General features: G+C 48.1%; 1 protein-coding gene across 2 annotated transcripts in view; it reads left to right on the top strand.

Annotated features, from left to right (window-relative positions):
* The window catches only part of MAP4K5 (mitogen-activated protein kinase kinase kinase kinase 5), a 106,999-nt gene that overhangs the window by 44,553 nt on the left and 57,263 nt on the right, over positions 1 to 5,183 (top strand). The window lies entirely within an intron of this gene.

Here is a 5,183-nt window from a genome sequence, read left to right as displayed (position 1 = left end):
CTCCTGCTTGTTCCCCATACTATGAGCATTTGTGTAGAGGCATTTGAGTGTGTGCACTGGCCCCCTAATCTCAGCATTGCCCTGGCCCCTGTTGCTTACCTGGGTATGTTCTGCTTGTTGGTCTAGGCTGGGCTGTATTTGTGGGTGCTGCTCGGCTTAGCGGTCCAAGTCAGAGAGTCCAGAAGAAAGTAGTGAAAATGGTTTTGGGGCTGGGAGAGGCTGATGGCACTGGGTTTATTTAGTCTGCAGAAGAGAAGAACGAGGTAGGGTTTAATAGGAGCCTTCAACTCCTTAAAGGGTAGTTGAAAAGAGGATGGAGCTGGACTGGTTTAACTAGAGGCAGATGGCAGACCAAGGAGCAATGGGCTCCAGTTGCAGCAAGGGAGGTTGAAGTTGGATATTAGGAAAAACTTCCTCACTAGGAGGGTGGTGAAACACTGGAACAAGTTACCTAGGGAGACTGTGGGCTCGCCATCCTTGAAGGTTTTTAAGACCCATCTAGACAAAGCCATAGCTGAGATGATATAGATGGGGTTGGTCCTACTTTGAGCAGAGAGTTGGACTAGATGTGATCTCCTGGGGTCCTTTCCAACCCTCACTTTCTGTGATTCTATGATAATATATCCCAATATGCTGTTGGCCTTTTTGCAGCAAGAGCACGCTGTTAGCTCATGCAGCTTATGGTGCACAATAACCCAGGGTGCTTTTCTGCAGAACTGCATCCTAGTCACTTGTTCCCCAATTTATATTTGTTTTAACATAGGCTGGAAGAGGGAAGATCAGGGGATTTCTGTAGGGGCTTGGTGAGGTGTGGATGTTGTGCTTGGGCAGCTTTGCTGGTGTGGATTTTGTATGTACAGAGGTGAGGATGTGATCCCGTCAATTATGCCCTCGCGCTTTTCCTGCTGGTTCTGGGAAAAGTAGTTATTCAAACACAAATACTGGAGAAATCCCACAACTCAGGGCTCTGGTTCTTTCCTGAATTGGAACTTGGCCAGGAGCCCGCTACCCTCGATAGGATGCTTGTGGTCTTTTTAATGGCAAGAACTGATGAAAAACCCTAATTTGCATTTCATTTTGTCCTAGCAAAAGGTAGGCAGCCTGGGCTGGTTTGGAGCTGTGTTGGTGGCAGGAGGCTTCACCCGTGTGGCAGCAGTGGCACTGGTTGGGAGAGCAGTGACTGTGGCCAGGTTAGAAGCAGCTTGTGCTCCAAAACATTGCCAACCCCTGCCTCTAGCATACTGCTGGCCTGGTAGTGGCTAAGGGAGGAGTCCTGCCTCCAAAGTGGCAAACCCCATTTTTCTAGGCCCTGTCTGAATAGGGGAATTTGGGAAGGATACAATTGCTAACCTCTGGAGTGGGAAGCATTCACACATGCTCCTGCTACATGTGTTTTGAAGGCAGTTTTTGTACTGTTTGTTACTGTATCCAGCAGCAAGTCAAATGTGTGTTCCAGTTTGTAGTCATTTAGAGCATATAGTGCTAGTGTAGACCAGAAATGCTGGCTCACACAATGGAGTTGAGCCTCCCAGTGCTCCACGCCCATCAGTGATGTCTCAGAGCATTGTCAAGCCTCTCTCCTCCCAGCTAGGTGCAGGCCCAAAAACAGCTGAGGCTGTTCTCAGCCGCATCCACATGATCATAGGACCCATTCATACTTCCCTTGTTTCCACACCCCTGCCCTGCGATGCTGCACTGAGATAATGCAGAGCAAGCAAAATGGTGACTGGGAATGTGGTCCATGGGGAGTCTTTTGGAAAATCAAGTGTTTTCCAGGCAACTAAACACGGCTGCAAGAGAAGAGCGGTGGGAGCCTTGGCTTCTCACAGCCCATGTGTCATTCCTCATGCTGGATGGAAGCAGTGGAACAAATGGAATATGACTCCAAGCAAATATACCCTACAAACCATAGATTTGTGTCTGCACCAGAGATGTGCCGAGTCAGCAGGCAGTAATAGGTGCAGCCTGCCTCTAGTTGTTAAAATGCTGTGTGTGTGAATGCAGTGTGGCCACACACCCAGTCCGGGATGGCTTGCATGAGTCTGCTGCACTGTGCCAACTGTACTCAGGGCAATACTAACCCTTCAATTTTACTTCTCTGGGGTAGATGGGCCCTAAGGTGTGGGGTTAGTCTCTCATCATCAGATTGCCATCTAAGCATAAAACTTACTGGGTCCTGACCTTCTCAGACCTATAAATTGTGGTCATAGCCCAAAGTGGTGTAAAGACAGGCTTAAATGTCTATACTCTAGTACAGCTGGCAGGAAGAAAAGTGGGTGATTGAGTTAATGGAGCAGGTTGAGCCGCATGTTTTGATCGAGCCGCGGTACTTCATTGCAACTGCCTCTCTGCTGCATGGCTCACTGTACGGATAGGGTTACATAATCATAGCAAGCTTTGAGTCACCAAGCTGCTTGTGTGATTTACAGCAAGTCTCGCAACCAGCTTTTGCTCCGTATGCTGCATAACCCATAATTGCAAACTTGTGACTAGACAAAAGTACATTTTTTCCGATTGCTGTCTCCAACGTTGTTTAGCACGGAGTGGTCACTGATGACTAAAACAGAAGTTTGCTAGGCTGTCACTTGACCGTCTTAAAGTCTGATTCTTTTATCTTGCTGTCTTCCCCCTAATGGAAAGGCTGAGTACAAATAGGACATTTTTCTGCCAGTTTCCTTTACTGCAGTTTTGCCTCCCTATTTCTTTCCCTTTAGCCTGTCCAACATCCTGGTACCTAGATCCTCTTGCTGTCCCATTACACAAACAACATGTGTTTGCTGCAGACGTACAAAGCCAGGCAGCAGCTTCCTTGGACACATAGGGCAGGCTATTTCCTGAACCTGCACCAGTGTTGATGTATTTGCATGGTGCTGCAGATAGCTAACCACCACTGACTCAGCAGTGCTCTTTAACACCTTTCCAGTGTTGCGTGCGCATGGCTACACTGCTGCTGGTTGAGGAGGAAGTTGTATAGTGCTTCATGGTGGGGTAAGCCTTGCACTGAATCCGTACCCAAGTGCCTTTCTCTGTTTAAAACTCTATGCAGGTCTTTTCCCATGTAGGTAGGTATCTGACCTTAAGGTGTTCTACTCCATGTGCCTAAGCTGCTTCGTAAGACTAACCGACATTATTAGCAAATGAAGCTGATCAGCTGTGGCGGACTGCGTCCTGTCACAGCAGATCCACTTCGTTGGGTGAAACAGACCTTTCCCATTATCCCACTTTGGGCCCCAGCCTGATGTGGGACAACAGGTGCCATGTTTCCCTTTCCTGGGAATCCCTCATATACCTTGCTGTCTTGGACCTCCTTGCCAGGACCTATGCAGAGGCACAGGTGGGCAAGTTTCCCAGCAAGGCAGTGCAGGACTTGGACCAATCCCGTGGTGCCCTTGTCTCCATGCAGAGGTAGGGTCTCTCCATGAAGTGCAGGTTAGTGTGGGTCCCAGCAAGGAGTTGCTGAGCAACATGGGACGTAGGGAATTCCCAGTGCCCTGTGCCTCCATGCTGGGACCTGTGCTGACCTGGTAGGGGACCTTGGTGGAGCCGCAGGGCACTGGGAATTCCCTGGGATCTCACTGCCTTGTGCCTCCTTGTTGGCACCCCCACCAGCTCCACAGGAAGCATAAATCGGCATGGAATCTGGTGCAGGTCTCAGCGTGGAGGCACAGCATGCCAGAGATTCCCCAGGTGCCATGCTGCCATGCCAGGACCCACACAGGCTTTCCCCATTCATGGAGACAGGCCCCTGGAGATCCCAGATTAGGGCTCCATGAGCAGGGAACTTCAACTTTCCCTGCTTACAGAGAGGTGCCCTGAGAGTCCCTGGGGCAGGACTCCATAAGTGGGAAAAGTTCAGGGCTTGTGAGCCCGATCCTGCACAGGAATTGTTGGGGTGTAGAGGATTGGGCCCCTCAAGCCCTTGGAGCACCTGCCCAGGGAGTCTGGAGAGTGTGGGCATTTCCGGAATGCCTGTGCTCTTCCGTCACAGAGCAAACAGACATCTACTGCAATAGAGTGGCACTGTTTTATGCTTCCTCTGGTCACAGCCACTGATGTGGCACAGCAAAGGGTAGGGGCATCTCTTTGCTCCCATCCTGTGCTGCCATCCAAATTTGTTCTGGCAACACAAATGCTATGTCAGGCAATGTCTGTTTCTACCCATAGTTACTCCATTCTTTGCTCCTTCTGATTCTGGGCCTCCTTGCTCTGTCCACTACACTGGGAGCAGCTTCCCCATCAACATCAGTATAACTTCTCACCTCTTCTCTCACGGTCTTCCTGAAACTCTCAGATCTGCGCTACTTCACAGAGCTACAGAAGTTCTGCGCGTGTGTGTCTCTCCGTGACTGGACAGTGTGTGGTGGCTCTTAATGATAAAATGTCCCCTTCCAATCAGAGGTTCTCTGCTGAGAGGAATCTCTCCTATTGGGAAGACTGTCATATTGCGCAGCATTTGATACGATGTGAACGCACAGAGCTAAAGTTGGGGAAAGTGAATACCTTCTTCCTCTTTGAATTCTTCTATTGCACTTCCTCATTTGGATGTGGTTTAAAAACTACTTTATTTTGAAAATTTTCCAGTGGGGTACTCGTAAGCAAAAAGCTTTTCCTGAAGAAAATTTGTCATCAGTGGTGAAATGAATCAAATCATCTGACTAAAACCCCAAATTCCCTAAATCACATATAAGGGCACAAATTCACTCTGAAATTCGGTGTGGACTTAGCGTATCTGTGCAGAACTTGATTATCTATTTATAGAAACTGTGCTTTCTTTTTCTTATTTAGCTTGCAATACATAACAAGATTGCATATCACGATGGCAGGTTTCAGAATCCTCCAAGAATTTTCTTTAACATGGTAGTTCATTCATAGCATCTGATGAAGCAGGCTGTCACCTATGAAAGCTCATACCTCTCTAAACCAGTTAGTCTCTAAGGGTGTCTATACATGTGCTTTGGGGTGCAGGGGGGAGTGCTTTAATTAGAGCGGCTCTGAGCCGCTCTGATTAACGTGCCTGCAGTGTCACTTGTATTCAGCATCCCGTGTTTCAAAATGACAGCAGGGGTGCTTTAACTAAAGCTTGTGTATGTATATAATATTCAGTTTCCTATTTTCATTTTAATTGTTTTATTTATTTATTTATCTCTCTCTCTCTCTCCCTCCCCAATTGCTTAAACAAATGT

Source organism: Crocodylus porosus, unplaced genomic scaffold (genome assembly GCF_001723895.1).
Source record: "Crocodylus porosus isolate Cpor-Errol unplaced genomic scaffold, CroPor_comp1, whole genome shotgun sequence".
Lineage (NCBI taxonomy): Eukaryota > Metazoa > Chordata > Crocodylia > Crocodylidae > Crocodylus > Crocodylus porosus.
Note: the sequence above shows the minus strand (reverse complement) of the source record. Positions and strands in the feature narration are given on the sequence as shown.